The sequence below is a fragment of the Bombyx mandarina genome, chromosome 13 (genome assembly GCF_030267445.1).
Source record: "Bombyx mandarina strain Sakado chromosome 13, ASM3026744v2".
Taxonomy (NCBI): Eukaryota; Metazoa; Arthropoda; class Insecta; order Lepidoptera; family Bombycidae; genus Bombyx; species Bombyx mandarina.
The window spans coordinates 7,786,107-7,802,966 of NC_143220.1; the positions used below are offsets into that span (position 1 = coordinate 7,786,107).

General features: G+C 42.5%; 1 protein-coding gene across 5 annotated transcripts in view; it reads right to left on the reverse strand.

Annotated features, from left to right (window-relative positions):
- Positions 1-14,343, reverse strand: part of kug (FAT atypical cadherin kugelei) — a 73,066-nt gene extending 58,723 nt beyond the window's left edge. For all 5 annotated transcript variants that reach the window (XM_089732638.1, XM_089732640.1, XM_089732636.1 and 2 more), the window contains exon 1: positions 13,985-14,343. The gene's annotated coding sequence lies outside the window, so the exon portion shown is untranslated. The remainder of the gene's footprint in view (positions 1-13,984) is intronic.
- Between the last annotated feature and the right edge of the window lie 2,517 nt (positions 14,344-16,860).

Genomic DNA, 16,860 nt, shown 5'->3' on the forward strand with positions numbered 1-16,860 from the left:
CTTGTCAGTCTCATCATAAGTATTGTCCATCTTTTGTCGGCCGAAAGTGATAACTGTCTAGAGTCTATAAGAGCAACGGAAAAAGTTCTGAACTCTCACTCAAGAACCGAAAAATAAGCGTCAGAACCTTAGAAGGGACGAGAACGGTCGTTAGACATTTTTAAATTGAATTTTTGGAGAACATTTTTAGAGATCTATGTTTTTATGATTCCCGCTGACCTAGATTCATAATACTTGGCAAGAGGTAACTTTTGATAGCATCAGTGGAAGATAAACTTGAAAAAAAAAAAGACATTTGTACCTTTATTGCATAAAAAACGGATTGGTTAAAATTGTTTCCTTGTGCCCTAAGAGTTCCGAGTGCAAACTAAAGCTCTCTTACTTAGCATTTGTTTCAACTACACGTAATATTGCTAGATTTAACTTCAAACCTCGTTCGAAGATGAACCAGTCATGCAAACAAATTTATGATAACGAGCTGGAAATGGGCGGAGTGTTTCTAGCCCCTCTTCTGCATGGAGTCAAATGGAAGTAGCTAATACTTGGGCACCGGTCTGCGAGACTTGAGCAGCGACATATTGGGTACCTTATCTTCAGGCCATGACGACTTCTAAAACACAAACACCCTTAGATTGCTTAATCTAAAAATGTATTTAAAAAAAATACTTTAACAGGCCTTAACTTGGATTCGCAATCCTCGCAGCGCGACTATTACTCGCACGTCTCGCTTGTCTGGTTTGTATCAACATTCAAGTAAACCGTTTTAAATTAAATAATTGATTGAGCACTTTTTTCTAATCGTCTCTGTATTTAGTTTAGATACGTGCATTATGATCATATGCGTGAGATCCTTGCACGAGGGCCCACGACACTCGCCGCTAATCGGGAAATTGCCTCATAACAAAACCCCGCAATTTATTCAATCCTTTGACGTCCGCTTTGGTTTTATAATTTTAGCAGAAGCTCCACTTTAGGACGATCGTATTTAGGTATATCACGCATCTCGTCTTTCAAGAAAATAATATAATATCTCTGTCATTCTCATAACAACTCCAATATATACATCCAATATAGTCCAATGAAGTATATGTACGTGCCGATAATTATTCTATTGTTTTATGTTTCATGCCACAACTTGCATATGTAGTGATCCCAATCTTATTAATAGAAAATGAAACCACTAAGTATTTATCTTATGAATTACAAGATACATAGATGCAGACTGCAAGATGTCAAGATGTCAACATTCGAATATAGCGTAGGGTTCGATTTTATTAGTGACGTGTGTATGTATGTGTGTTTTGGATGGCAGAAGGGCTGCGAGGGGTGTCGTCCGATAACAAAGTGAAAGTAGCTTGCTATCGAACACAAATTGTTGTCGAGTAAGCAGAAACATTAGTCGGCGCAGCGATGCCGCGACGGTGAGTCGATGTTTTGAAAGCTTCTATGCAGAGTGGCTTAATGCTGTTTACGTCGAGTGATTTATGGATCGCTTTATAATTTAGCCTGTTTTGAACTGTGAAGGTGGAAGCTCTTGTTATCAATTTCATGTTTTACTGTTGTGATTTCCTTTGATACACGAATCGTTTTAATCAGATACTTAACAACCTTAAACTAACACTCTGCAAGGGCTTTTGGAAGTTATTAAAGCTCATAATGAATCCGTCCCGCGAAGGAACATGCTTCAGTTATAGTTATTGCTAGAGTCATTTGTTTTCAACAGTCACCGGGATCAAATGGCCATTTAGCTACAGGCCGTTTCCAACAATGCAGCAAGTGGCGCGCGGCTCGACGCGGACGCCTCTCTTAGTTTTTTGACAAGCATCCTTATTATTTTATGCACACGAATATTCCAAAGCTAATCTACTATCTAAAAACCGGAATCATTCAAAGCTATTAAAAAATCAGTGGCCGTCGACCATTATCAAATAAAGTGTTTTAAATAATTTCGGGTACTAGGTACAATGATTCGTAAACGTCTATACTGTACGTACGTACATACCTATCATTTATTTTTCCCTCAGACACAGCCCACTGAGTTTCTCGCCGGATCTTCTCAGTGGGTCGTGTTTCCGGTACGCTGATTTAGCCTCTTAAGGCTCTCAGCTTAGGTAGGAAAAAAAAAGAATTCATTAATTATTTTAAATTTAAAAACGATTTCCCCGAGAGTCAAAGATGTTTGTTGATGAAATCTAAATCCACCATATTCGATGTTTGTTTGTGCAGTGAGTGGCAGTAACTAGTAGAGGTTGACCGTCACCATCCGAGGTTGAATGTCGTTCGGAGCAGAACCAACTGTGGCGTGCGGCTCGGCGCGGCGGGTCCCCACAGCACGGCTCGGCGCGGGGCGGCGACTAGAGCGAAGCGAGTATAAACACGTTTCGGAAGAGTGCGCCTCCGTGACGTCATCCTGTGACTCACAGCGTCTCTCAGCTTTGTTCTGACCGCGCGCGCCGCTGATAATAGGCGCTTAGCAGATAGAACACTGGGAAAGGTGCTTGCTTCCATTAGCTTAAAAAAATTGTCCGTATTCTAAGTTTTGAAGATTTTATTATTGTTGTACAAGATGTTTTGGAATATTACGTTTTTTTTTTTTATTTTTTTTATTTTCACTTTCAACTATTAGGGTCATCGATCTTCGGGCAGTCTTCATAACACGCAGTAATCGGTATGTGAAACGTAAACCTTATGTCGGAGGTAACAAACCATACGTAGATGTGCGTGGCCGAAGCTTGTGTCGTGAGGTGAGTTCAGGTATCGGTGCAAACATTCCTGAAGCAGCTTGAATGCGATGGGTGGGGTGCGGCGGGGCGAGGGGGGGCGGCAGCTGCGCGCACGCACACACGCTCCGCTGTGTTTACAAACAGGCCCATGTGGGCGCCGCGCCGGTGTGCGCGGTCGACCGACTAGACTTGTTCGCTTTCAACATCAGGAGTACACTTACATGGCAAATATTGAAGCGTGTTTACAATATATATATAGGAAGTCTAAGATACATAGATACTTAAAAGCCTAATAATAAAAAACACATTTTTTCTTCTAAATTTAACTTTAAGCAATTTGTAATCTAAAAATCTAAAACATCTCATAAAATATTCCTGAAAAAGCCACCGTTGGCTCTTCGGCAGTGAAGTTGTAATAAATTCTCAACACACATTGCCCTAAGCACGTCATTACGGATCCTCCCGATCCATTAACAGTTTTAGAATTAACCCATAGACATAGCCCACTGAGTTTCTCGCCGGATCTTCTCAGTGGGTCGCGTTTCCGATCCGGTGGTAGATTCTGCGAAGCACTGCTCTTGCTAGGGGCAGTGTTAGCCACACTCCCGGCTTGAGCCCCGTGAGCTCACCTACACGTTAAGGAGAAGCTGAAATAGTTTCTCAACCCTATCAGCAGGAAAAATAAAAAAGCACACATTGCCGAGGTTTATCGTTTACTTTTTTTTATTGCCCTTGTAGGCAGACTAGCATACGGCCCACCTGATGGTGAGTAGTTACCGTCGCCCATGAACTTCAGTAATGCCAGGGGCAGAGCCTAGCCGCTGCCTACCGCTTAATACTCTCCACAAGCCTCGTTTGAAGAAGGACATGTGGGAAAGACCGTGGAGGGGAAACACCGCTCATTCCAAAGCCGGATGGTACGTGGCAAAAAAGATCTCTGGAAACGCACTGTGGATGACCGCAGTGGCTCTAGGTAGTATGGATGAACTCTACTCCGGTGGCGGGCGGCGCGATGGTAAAAACGAGATGCCGGTATCATCTCGAATAATTCCTCAGAGCACTCCCCATGGAACATACGGTACAAAATACAGAGGGAACCGAAGTCCCTCCGCAGACCCAGAGGTTCCAAACGATCCGTGAGAATGGGATTATCGACAATCCGAACGGCCCTCCTCTGTATGGAGTCAAATGGAAGAAGCTGGTATTTGGGAGCCCCGGCCCAGAGATGGGAGCAGTACTCCACGCGAGGCCGGACTTGTGCTTTATAAAGCACTAGCGACCCGCCCTCGCTTCGCTTCGGAAACATTAAAACACACATGAAACCAAAAAAAAAAATAAAAAATAAAAAAAAAAGTAGCCTATGTTCATCAGGGACAATGTCGGCTTCTAATGGAAGAAGAATTTTTCAAATCGGTCCAGTAGTTTCGGAGCCTATTCGAAACAAACAAACAAACAAATCTTTCCTCTTTATAATATTAGTATAGAAAAGCCTTTATCGTTTACTTTTGCCACTCTGCCTCTCGTAAATTAATGTAGGTAAATAAAAAGTGTTTTAACTATGACTTAGCACTACAGGTCGCAGGACCTGATGTGATGATAGTTTATGTCGCTGTTAATCACTAAATATGGACATATCACTGGGCTACGTTCAACCAAGGTTGTAACTAAATTTGAAGATATTTTTGAACAATACTTTAGTCTGACATGTGCTGTATTTCACATTAATCAACACACACATACATAATAATATATATAATAGTATTGATTGGAGTAAATCACAGCACGCAGAGAAAAATAATGGAATGACGCAATTACACTGCCGCTGCTGCACAACATTTGGTCCGTGTACCGGACCGATTCTTTTCTAAGGAAATACATTTGAGGGCATGTTTGATTAGCGCCCACAGCGCCCGCAGCGCCCGCAGCGGCCACAGCTGAACGTTTTGGTGAAGCAACGAGGCAGTGGACCGGTGCTCGAGCCGATCGCTTGTCGCTTCAACGTACGCACATACGAGTATGTAGTGTGTACGTACGCGCTGAGTGAAAGAGAACGAGAGAACGAACAGGTATGAACCGCAGGCCGCAACACACAACAATCGTACTTGTTGGAACGAAGTTCCTTATCATCGCGCGTTGTGAAAGGGGGCTAGACGGAAAAAATTCTTACGAAAAGTTGTCACGACACTTTTTGCTATAGTAAGCTATTGTAAGCTGTGCGGCGTCGCATGTTTCTCTGTCTGTCTGTCTCTCTCTCTCTGTCTCTCTCTCTCTCTGTCTCTATCTCTCTCTCTTATAGAAAGCAAGCCAGATATTTTCATTTCTATTTCGCATTGAACAGTGTGGTGTCGCGACGATTATTTTTGTTGAGTGTATACAGGTTTTTTGTAAATAATAAATAAAAAAAATAAATAATAATAATGAATCCTGACAGTCTTTCTGCACAAGTTCCGGATATTGCTGATGGAGTTAGGTAAGTAGAGATTATATACAGATAATAATAAATGCTTTTGTATTTTTAGCAAGTACGCACTATAACCTCTCTTTATTATTGTGCTAACCAAGTCATACGCATTATAATCTTCACATTTTGTGTGTTTAGCAAGTGTACGCGTCATAATTTTTATAAATTCAAAAACAAATCATATTTTAATATTACAATATCAGAACGTATGTATTTAGCAAGCCGTGCGTGTTCTAACCTATACGCTGTTGTGTTTACGAAGTCGAGAGAGTATATACCTAGTCAGGTCATAAATTCTGTCACATGTTTAATGTAAAATAATTGAAACAAGTTTATTCATTATGTAACCATTCATATACCAAAATGAACTTAACAAAACATAGATTCTTATGACACTAAATTTTATTCAAAATGACCTCCGTGATTATGAATACAGGCTTTCAATCTGCGCGGCCAGTCGTCTATCGCAGCACGAACGAGGTCCATGTCAATATCGGCGGCTGCCTTAATCAAGGATGTCTTGAGTGACTCCAAATTGGGACGAGGCTTTGAGCACGCCTTTTCCTCCAAGTGTTGCCATATCTTGTAATCTAACGGATTCAAATCTGGACTGGAGGAGGGCCAGTCTTCGTGCCGGATGAAGTCGATTTCACGCGCCGCCAGCCAGTCTTGTGTGCTCTTCGCTCTATGAGCTGGCGCCGAATCTTGTTGGAATACCCAGTGCCTGTTATTGAACATGGTATGAGAAACAGGTTCCGCAAGGTTCGTCAGGACTGTATTTTGATACACAACTGCATTCGTTTTTACACCTTTCTCACAAAAATGTACCTCTGTTAAGCCCCAATAAGAAACTCCCAACCATACTATGAGCGAGGATGGAAAATTACCTCGTTGGACAAGCGGAATACGGTTGCTCGCTTCTTCACTACTGTGTGCGTACACCTTATCATTTTGTTTGTTGTAGCTCTTTTCTACGGTAAAAATTTTTTCATCCGAAAAAAGAATTTCCCGATTTTTTTTTCCCGCGTACCGCTTCAACAAAGCGCGGCATCTCTTCAGTCTCAGGTCCATTAGACGAGCATTCAAACGATGTCTTGTTTTTCTTCGATATGCCCGAAGCCCTAAGTCTTCATTTAACACCCTTTTCACCGTGGTTCTGCTTAACCCCAACTGAAGGTATGGTTGGGAGTTTCTTATTGGGGCTTAACAGAGGTACATTTTTGTGAGAAAGGTTACACCAAACGAATGCAGTTGTGTATCAAAATACAGTCCTGACGAACCTTGTGGAACCTGTTTCTCATACCATGTTAAATAACAGGCACTGGGTATTCCAACAAGATTCGGCGCCAGCTCATAGAGCGAAGAGCAGACAAGACTGGCTGGCGGCGCGTGAAATCGACTTCATCCGGCACGAAGACTGGCCCTCCTCCAGGCCAGATTTGAATCCGTTACATTACAAGATATGGCAACACTTGGAGGGAAAGGCGTGCTCAAAGCCTCATCCCAATTTGGAGTCACTCAAGACATCCTTGATTAAGGCAGCCGCCGATATTGACATGGACCTCGTTCGTGCTGCGATAGACGACTGGCCGCGCAGATTGAAGGCCTGTATTCAAAATCACGGAGGTCATTTTGAATAAACTTTAGTGTCATAAGAATCTATGTTTTGTTAAGTTCATTTAGGTATATGAATGGTTACATAATGAATAAACTTGTTTCAATTATTGTACATTAAACATGTGACAGAATTTATGACCTGACTAGGTATATAAATGTTTCGGTGTGTGTATGTATATGTACAATTTTTTTGCTTTTGGAACGAAGTTCCTTATCGCGCGTTGTGAAAGGGGGCTAGACGGAAAAAATTCTTACGAAAAGTTGTCACGACACTTTTTAGATCCGTCATTCTGACCAATCAACGTGTAGGCGCTTATCGCGTGACATTGCTCGTATCCGATTGGTCCGCGTAATGAGTACAGTTTCTCGAGATAGCGTTTCAACAATAGTAATTTAGTTCATAGTATTGTTTTTTTCTTCTTCATAATGCCGTAATTTATTATTATAACTTAAAAAAAATATTAAAATCCTTCACTAATTAATCGAAAGGAACTTCGTTCCATCCGGGTGTCCCTTGACACTTCTGAAGTTTTTTTTTTTTATAACAGCTAAGAGGAAAACGAGCAAGACACCTGTCACACAAGTCACCTGATGGTAAGTGATTCACCGCCGCCCACGGTCACCAGCGACGCCAGTGCGTTGCCTACCCTTCAGGTAAGAATATGCTCTTTTCTTGAATAACCCAATGTCGCAGTTGTTGGGGAAGACCGCTGATGGCAACAAATTCCAGAGATTTACTGTGCGTGGCAGAAAACTGTTTTTAAAACGCATTGTAGTGGAACGCCAACCATCCAGATGGTGCGGACGATCGGTTGCGAAAATCAGCGGCTTCTATTAAATTGAACAACTCCTCGGAACACTCCCCGTTGTAAATTCTGTATAGTATGCATAGGGAAGATAGATCCCTACGCAGTGCCAAAGGATCTAGCCGATCGGCAAGTTCAGGATCGTCGACAATCCGAGATGCCCTACGTTGGATTCGGTCAAATGGAGATAGCTGATAACCCGGAGCCCCGGCCCAAAGGTGGCAACAATACTCCATGTGAGGCCGCACCTGCGCTTTATACAGTTTAAGGCGGTGAGCCGGCTTGAAGTACTGTTTGGCCCTGTTGAGTACTCCGAGTTTTTTGGAGGCCATTTTAGCCTTGCTCTCCAAATGACCGCCAAACTGGACAACACTCGAAATGTCGACGCCCAGAATGCCAATGTTCGGCTTGGCACAAAGGTGAGTGTTTCCGAAGAGTGGCGATGCGACAAAGGGGGCTTTTTTAGCGGTGAACGCGCAAACTTGAGTTTTAGAAGGGTTAAACTGGACTAAATTTAGTCCCCCCCAATCGGAAATCTTCACAAGGGATGATTCGAATTCAGACACAAGTTTGTTCCGGCACTAATCGACGTGATCCCGAGAGATATTGCTGCGGCCGAAATACAGTGCATCCACGGTACTGTCATCCGCATAGCAATGAATGCCACTGGTATGCAACAAATCATTGATATGCAGAATGAACAATGTCGGGGATAACACGCAGCCTTGGAGAACACCAGCATTTACGGTCCGGGGGTCCGAGCATGAGCCGTCTACGACTACTTTAACTCTCCGTTCCGCAAAGAAACTGCCGATCCACCTACAAAGTCTCTCAGGAAGCCCATAGGAAGGAAGCTTCGATAGTAAGGCTTCATGCCAAACCCGATCGAAGGCTTTCGCAATGTCCAAACTAACGCCTAGTGCCTCACCCCTACTCTCAACCGCCTGCGCCCAACGGTGAGTTCGTAAAGCCAGCAGATCACCAGCTGATCGGCCTTTGCGGAAGCCATATTGGCGGTCGCTGATCAGCTGGTGCTCTTCCAGGTAGCCCATGAGCTGGCGGTTGATTATGGATTCCATAATTTTGGAGAGTAAGGAGGTGATAGCGATAGGCCTGTAGTTGGACGGATCTGAGCGGTCGCCTTTTTTAGGGATCGGGTATACTAGAGCCGTCTTCCATGAATGTGGGACAACGCCGAGGACATAAGAGTGTCTGAATAAGCGCGTTAAAACCGGTGCCAGCTCCGGAGCACACACCTTCGGCACAATAGGAAATATTCCATCGGGCCCACTTGACTTGTTGACATCCAGTGAGAGTGATCGATAGCACATCGAATCAAACCGGATTCAGATGTGCCGTCTACAGCGGGAGTTAATATCTCGTCAAGATGAAGCCCGCAACACAATGTTGGGATAATTACCTAGAAGGACTCTCACCCTCTCACCAAGAGTCTAGCTAGGACACTGAAATCGGAAACCAACAGCACTATGCTCCCCTTCATACGCCCTTCAGACCCATCCCCGGCTTACGATGACGGTGACAAGGCTGAGTTACTGGCTGACGCACTGCGCGAGCAGAGTTAGTCGACAGGGAGGTCGAGCGCGGAGCTTCCCTGCCACCCTCGGACGCGGTACCCCCTTTACCGTAAGCGAAGTCAAGGCAGAAATCGCGAGCTTACAACTACAGAAAGCCCTTAGCTGCGACGGCATCCATAACCGCATTTTAAAAGTTGTACCGCCCAAATAATAACCATGTTGGTCTCCAGTTTAAATGCCGCTATCACGAACTGCATCTTTCTCGCGGAGTGGAAAGAAGCGGACGTTATCAGCATACACAAACCTGGAAAACATAAAAGCGAACTCGTGAGCTACTGTCCGATCAGCTTCCTCCCTTTGTTTGGCAAATTATACGAAAGGCTCTTAAGTAGGCGCCACTGGGAATTCATCACCTCAAAAGGTAGCGACCAGCGAACAGTTCAGATTCACGCGAAATACTTGTGTATTCAGCAAGTGCACCGCCTCACGGAGCACACCTTAGTCTCCTGTCTCCACGGGAGCCCTCTTCTTGGATATCGCGAAGGCGTTCAACAATGTCTGACGCAACGATTTAATTTGTAAACTACATGAAGGGAGTGTCAGACACTCTCGTGCTCATCATACGAGACTTCTTATTGAACCGTTCGTTTCGGTATCGAGTCGAAGGATCTCGCTCGCTCCCTCGACAAAACTCGGGCGGAGTTTCTCGCCGGATCTTCTCAGTGGGTCGCGATTCCGATTCGGTGGTAGATTCTACAAGGCACTACTCTTGCTAGGGCTGTGTTATTAAATTCTCTCAGTTTTAGCTCGTGAGCTCAGCTACATGAGTCGAAGTATGGAGGCCAATTTGTAACAAATATCAACGATAGTTCGTGGTGCTTAACAAATGTGTAGACTATATAGCTTTATTTTTGAAGCTGGAGATTGGTTGGCGTGCTACCTGTCGTGTGTTGAGGTAAGTATACTGATATCTGTGCGAATGTTTAGATAGATCAGGAACATATCAAATGAAATAAACGTATTTTATTTTAATGTCTCGTAGCAAAATGACAAAAAAATGGCCCTTATAGCATCGCCATCTCAATTTGTCTAATAATTTTTAATATATACTAAACTTTCAATAATATAACGTGGTCAACAATTTTAGAAATACTGGCTTTTAAAATTGTAAACATTTCTTCTTAAAAATCAGGACGAAAGTTCTTGAAAATTTACTACGAAAATGGGTAGGCTGAGATATAGTGTAACGTTGAGTCGTTTTCGACATATTATGCAAACTATCTGAGATATTTACAACATGTATATATGTAAATCAATGATGTATGTGATGAACGCACGCCCAAACTTACAGAAGAAATTTAAATTTAGGTGCGCTTTTTTATTTTTTTATTGCATAGATGGTTGGACAAGCTCACAGCCCACCTGGTGTTAAGTGGTTACCAAAGCCCATAGACATCTACAACGTAAATGCCGCATCGTACCTTGAGATATAAGTTCTAAGGTCTCAGTATAGTTACAACGGCTGCCCCACCATACAAGCCGAAACGCATTACTGCTTATAACTGACATAGACTACTTGTTAATACGAGAAAATAAGATGCGTTCAGTGCTTTAGGCAATAAGGGATTTTTTCTTTTACATCGTGCCTAGGTTTAAACGACAGTCAGTTTGTCTTTACTTTAAATTTTAAACTAGAAGTCTATGCCAACCCAAGGGGTCGATCAGTGTGTAATCATTTCGAACAAAAATGAGTGTTTGTACAAAAATACAAGTAAGTATATGGCTGTTACCAGACTCAAACCGTTCGTCCGATCGTGACCAAACTCGCTATGGTTGTTATTACCACTCCGGGGAAGGTGCTTGTCGGTATGACAAGTTATAAAGCAGCACGACAGGAGCCGTGAGTAGTTTCAATAAATCGATATTATTTATGCAACTAGTGATGGTCACATAGAGGCAAGATCAACCTCTACTAGCTTTATAATGGTAAAAAGTGCCATTTTAGGATAGAGGCCTGAAACGTGTTTAATTTTTTGAGAAGCATCGGTGAGATGAGTCCGGTTGTTACAAACGTGAAGTTAATTGAATAAGGCGACGTTCCAGCGAACTGCAAGAGGAGGTCAAGTGGTGTCATCGACGGAGCCACTCCACCTTATCTAGACGAAGGTTATTTATTGTGACCATTTCGATGCATCATGATTTGGTCGAGGGTTGGTACATATTTTATGCGTAGAGTTTCAACCTTCACCACCTTGTAACAAGGCTGACAAACTTACAAACGCGTGTCGTATAGTCGGGAAGAGCTCACATTCGAACATAATATGGCAGCTTGACAGCGATACGAATAGTTGATTGTATTAAAAAGTAATCTTAGAACATTTGTAGCTTGGGGCAGATGGCGTTTGTGATCGAAACAATCTGGGTCGAGGTTTGTGAGATAATAAAATTGTATTAACAGTTCTGAGGAATTGCTTTATGGATTGATACCGTAAACGTGATAAGCGCCATTCAACTGATACGCCGTCAATCGCTTACTGTTCGTTTGTCCACAGCTTGTACAGAGCAACTTAGAGATATTTCGCGCACATTGTGCTTCAATAGCTTCTCGCCCGTGTATGCGTCCGCCTGGACACACGTCACTTTGTCGCGTTTATTAAGGACGAAAACTCGAGCACAGCAGTGAAACAGGTGGCCTACATTCTTTCCTAGGGTTCAAGGTATTTCTATACCTAATTTTATCAAAATTGATTCTGGTTTTTAGCTTTTTTATTGCATTGTGTAGTTCGTTCGCGGCGTATGTTGTGTTCAGCCATTACTGGATCTCATTGATAGGAATACCACCTCCTTACTTGATTCTTGAGGGTTGTGTCTCAACTGTATAGCAGTTAGTCAAAACATCATTTTAAAATTATAATTTTTCTTGTTTGATTTTATTACACGATCTTTTTCCTTCACTGTAGTCATTCGGAGACAAGAGTTTAGAAGTGAATTTCAAAACCCATTAATCAACGACAATTTTATTTGCAATATTCGAGTTAATGAAAGCCATTCTGCTCGAAATGAATCCCTGTGTGTAGGTATGTGTCTGTCTGTCTGTATGTGTTAGTGTGTGTGTGTGTGTGTGTGTGTGTGTGCGTGTGTGTGTGTGTGTGTGTGTGCGTGTGTGTGTGTGTGTGTGTGTGTGTGTGTTTGTTTTTGTTTGTGTGTGCGTGCGTGTGAAAACTACCTGAAAATGGATTCAGTGGTTTCGGAGATGTGCATATTTAGTTTCTAGGACTCTTTAACAGTAATAGAAGTAAGTGCCTTTCCATTTTTATTTATTTACTTCAATGTACAGAAACACGAGACGCTCGTGTTTGTTATTGATAAGGCAGTCGCAGCGCTACACTACACTGCTTCAGAATTTATCTGAGATTTTTTCTAATAAATGCCATCTTGTCTCCAAGCACAAAGTTGTTTGTACTTTGTAAAAATTAATTATACAAGCACGTTCACTTCAATGAACTGAAACTTCATGTCCCAGGTCTAACTTAGTAGTTGAGGCACTAGTGACTGACTAAGATACATTTATTGCCAAGTTTGAAGAGAAATTGTTTATAGGTATGTATTTAGGTGTGACTGCTTCAATTAGGAGTAAAAATTAATTCTGTTAGTTTTAGTTATATTCGTAAAATACGGTAGATGAGAGTGCTTATTATTTTCTTGGGTCAGTGTGCTCTTAAAAGTGAACAGAACTTTCGCGAACACTACACTTATTAAACTACACAAACACTACTCATTAAAACGATATCTTTGATTTGAAGACAGGTATTTATAAGGAAAGGTGTGGATTATTTTTAGTCGTGGATGCAATTTGCAAAGCAGTCTCATGTTTCGTTCACGGAATATTGAGTGTTCAAGTTTAGAAACATTACAAAATGGTAGGCGAAGTTATCAGAAGAATATTTTCTACAACCGCGCGTTTTTTACCTTATACCTAGGTAGGTAGTCCGAGTTTGTAACTTTTGTACTTACTTATTGTTTGTTTTGTACACTTGCCATAGAAAGAAAGTTAATTTCGTATACCGTTCAAGTGATGCTGTATATATTATAGTATTCTGTTGCTTATAAAGTTTTGTGACCAAGTTAGCGGTCCTTTTTGATATTTAGTGTGTATTGATTTGTATGGCAGTGAGTTTGGTATCGATTCAGTGCGTCCTCCTGGAGTGCTGCCACTTCGCCAAAGCACTCAATTCTGATTGTAGCTGCATACATAAAACTTCAAAAAAATCTCAGCTATTACCTTTATCGTTCTGTTCTTGATATCGTGTATGACGATAGAATTCGTTATAATTTATATTATGGACTTTTACTTTTTAGGAACTTTCATGAGTAAAACGATTTTAAGCTAAGTTTTAATTCTTTACAAAATGCTTTTCCTGCTGCCCAGGATAATTGAAACAATTTTAATCTCTTTTTTTGTTATGGTGAGAGATATTTTGTAAGTTCAGTGTCATTGTGACGCAGTTTTATAATCAACTATTCCATTTTCTTGGGCCTTAAACTGAGGCCTTCTATTCATAATTTGTTGTATTTTGCCTTTGACCTTTTCACGAGAATGTTTAATTCCGACTGGCGGCTGCTTTCTTCATAAATAAAACGGTTATATACCTACATGTATGAATTCGCAAGCACTGTTTAAAGTAGCTCTAGTATGTTGTACCCGTCTATCACTTGTTCTAACTATGTTCTTTGCCATGAAGTTTGTTTAAATATACGTAGTTTTAGGATCAAGAGCAGGAATTAAGTAAGTACGTTCAGAGTTAGTCACTAATTTATTTGTGTTAGGCACTTCCTCCTCACCTGTGCGGCTGAATCTGCAAAAGATAAATTAGGGATCGTACTGAGGCACCGTTATCCCTGTGTGCCGCTGCGCTGGTCGTTCGTTTAGAAAGCACTGAGTCGAAGGCACACGAACACCGTCACACTTGGAACCGGCCGCCACGAGGTGAACCGGCTTTTAACAATGCACTTAATATTATAAGTTTATGATGTATATTTTACAGCTCAGAAACAAAAACATAAGCACTTTATTTTTATTTGCACTTAGTTTCACTCAGGAAGTTTTGTGATCACTCACGACACGACCGGTATTGCGCGAATGTTTAAGAAAAAGATCGGCACTGCAGTACTCTAACAAACTTCTCGTAGCGCTGCCGGCGGCTGACTGGCGAGTTCGGCGCGGCAGTGAGCGCGGGAGGGGAGCGGGTGCACGCGAGGCGAGGGCCGCGCGGCTCTCGCTCTTCACTCGCGCCCTATAAACCTGGTGTGTCGCCGTGCCGCGGCGCGCGGAGATGTAGCTGCAGGCTGAAGGGCTCCTCAGTGAGACGAGAAAGGCAAATTATTCGCATCACTGAGGCTGCATTCGATATTCGGTAACCGGTATGTGACAGTGCTATTCTGAAACGCAATGTAAAGCTTGCTCCACGTTTCAAATAATATTCGATCATCGACATGGCATTTTACTTTTTATGGCATCAGAAGCTTTAATTAATCAAAGATCAGAAGTATGAATGTATGCCACGCGGACGAAACACGTGTCGTGACTAACGGCCTCGTATTCGTTTTTAATTGCATGTTGAATGATATAAAATTTTAAGCGAAACAGTCGATTGTATTTGACAAAGATAATATAATCAGAAAATATTGACATCACGACTCGGGAATTGACTTATGTTACTGAATTCTGGACAGTGGCCTTGTCTACTTTCTCAGTAAGACACGACACATGCAGTGCAATATTAGTACATTGTAATGTTATCCAATCGGCACGTGAACAAGTGCCTTTCACAATAGCAACACTAAGTCAAAGCTAATTAGAATAATAGGTTAGAGCGAGATGAAGGTGCGTGATTTACTCCAAAAAAAACGAAAACAAAAGCAAGTCATGATTCCTCCTAGATCCAGATTAATTACATATGAGGGAGTCTCGAATGAAGGCCATACGTGTTTTTTTTTTATTGCCAAGATGGGTGATTTAGCTAGGGCCTATCTGGTTTTAAATGATAACAGGAGCCCATAAACATGACACTTGAATGCGGCTACAAACTGAAACACATTATTGCTTCGCGGAAAAAATAGGCAGGGTGGTGCCACCTACCATTGTGGACTCTCCACACGTCTTCAAATCTATAAATTGAGGTTATGACCTCATGTTTCAAGTTAGCTTTTGGTGGACAGGTGGACGGGGAGATTTGTCTCCGAGATGAGCAATCCTGTACCTAGCGGAGGTGAATATAATCATTTCGTAATTTGTTTAGGTTAAACCAGTCTTCATACAATATAGAGTAAGCATTCGTGCTGTATTGTACAACCTCCAGTCTAAAAGATCCCCTATTATGATAAAACAATCGTTTGACAACACTCCTACAAGCACGGGTCTGGTATCGGTATAACAATGAGTAAAGAAGGCAGTGACGCCGGCGACAGTTGGTCGACATTCCCGTGCTGTTAATAAGAGTCGGCCGACTGTCTACGCTTCGTGAAATTGAAATTCTTGGAGAGCTCATAACGCGTTATTAAAAGAACCGGAGGCCGTGTCAGAGTGTCGGTATCGACTCGATGCCGCGCTCACAAATCAAAATCGGACGGATGTCTTGATTCGATGAGATCGATCGCTCAGTGCTCAGTATCAGCGACGGATTAGATCCACGCTCACTCAAGGGCGAGCCACGCACGGGTCGGGGGTGATAGTGCCGACCGGTTTTTGTAAACACTTATCTGTAAAAAGTAAATCCGGGCAGCGAGATCGCACAGTGAAAGGACGGATCGATGTTGTCCTTTTAGGTTTCGAAAAGGCAGAAGTCTGTGTCTGGTCAGGAGCGGGCTTTCATATCACGTGTGCTGCTCGGAGAAGGTTACTTGGTGCAGATTAAAGTTGAGTCCACTTAAAGGATCTAAAGGTGAACGTCCTAACCGAACAGCCAGATACAGCGCGAGAAATGCGGCGTTCATTATTTCCATCACCGCTTCACTGGTCGCTGCCTACCATCGGGAAATGCCATAGCGAGTCATCGGCTCTGGACTTTTGAGTCTTCTAGACATTTTGAATCGACGGGATGTTCTACATAACTATTATAAGTATACCTATACAATGGAATTTGTCACCAGCAATCATTCACACTGATCACAGGATGGTAAGACCTCTTGAGAGTCCGCACGGGTAGGTACCACCACCCTGCTTATATCCCGTGAAGTAGTAATGCGTTTCGGTTTGAAGGGTGGGGCAGCCGTTGTAACTATACCTGAGACTTTAGAACTTATGTCTCAAGGCGGGTGGCCCATTTACGTTGTAGATGTCTATGGGCTCCAGTAACCACTTAACACGAGGTGGGCTGTAAGCTCGTCCACCCATCCAAGCAATAAAAACAAATTATCACAGGCGTACAAACGGCAATGCTCAGGGGTTTCGGAACAGGTAATAATAACACATTCTGATTGTAACCACAATGTGTATATGTGACGGCGTGATCTCGATGTCAGGTGTTGGTACGCAATGACGAGGTGCAATTAGAGCACGTAGCGCAGGGCGGCGACGCCACGATTACGATTACCGGTAAAAAGATTAGATAAAGATTTTCAAGTGAAATGTAAACTTCCTCAATTCTGAATTCGGAACATTACGCAGCCAATAGCTAAATTTGATTGTACGCAAGGAAAGGGCCGCGGCGCCGCGGCGC